This window comes from Sander vitreus, chromosome 5, assembly GCF_031162955.1.
Source record: "Sander vitreus isolate 19-12246 chromosome 5, sanVit1, whole genome shotgun sequence".
Lineage (NCBI taxonomy): Eukaryota > Metazoa > Chordata > Actinopteri > Perciformes > Percidae > Sander > Sander vitreus.
Window position 1 is genome coordinate 36,097,239 of NC_135859.1, and position 727 is coordinate 36,097,965.

Below are 727 nucleotides of genomic sequence, written 5' to 3' on the forward strand. Positions count from 1 at the left end.
CTAGACCTGCAGGTAATACATGTTACCTAGACCTGCAGGTAATACATGTTACCTAGACCTGCAGGTAATACATGTTACCTAGACCTGCAGGTAATACATGTTACCCTAGGCCTGCAGGTAATACATGTTACCTAGACCTGCAGGTAATACATGTTACCTAGACCTGCAGGTAATGCATGTTACCTAGGCCTGCAGGTAATACATGTTACCTAGACCTGCAGGTAATACATGTTACCCTAGACCTGCAGGTAATACATGTTACCTAGACCTGCAGGTAATACATGTTACCTAGACCTGCAGGTAATACATGTTACCTAGGCCTGCAGGTAATACATGTTACCAAGGCCTGCAGGTAATACATGTTACCTAGGCCTGCAGGTAATACATGTTACCTAGACCTGCAGGTAATACATGTTACCTAGACCTGCAGGTAATGCATGTTACCTAGACCTGCAGGGTAATACATGTTACCCTAGGGCCTGCAGGTAATACATGTTACCTAGACCTGCAGGTAATACATGTTACCTAGGCCTGCAGGTAATGCCTGTTACCTAGACCTGTAGGTAATGCCTGTTACCAAGGCCTGCAGGTAATACATGTTACCTAGGCCTGCAGGTAATACATGTTACCTAGGCCTGCAGGTAATGCCTGTTACCTAGGCCTGCAGGTAATACATGTTACCTAGACCTGCAGGTAATACATGTTACCTAGGCCTGCAGGTAATACA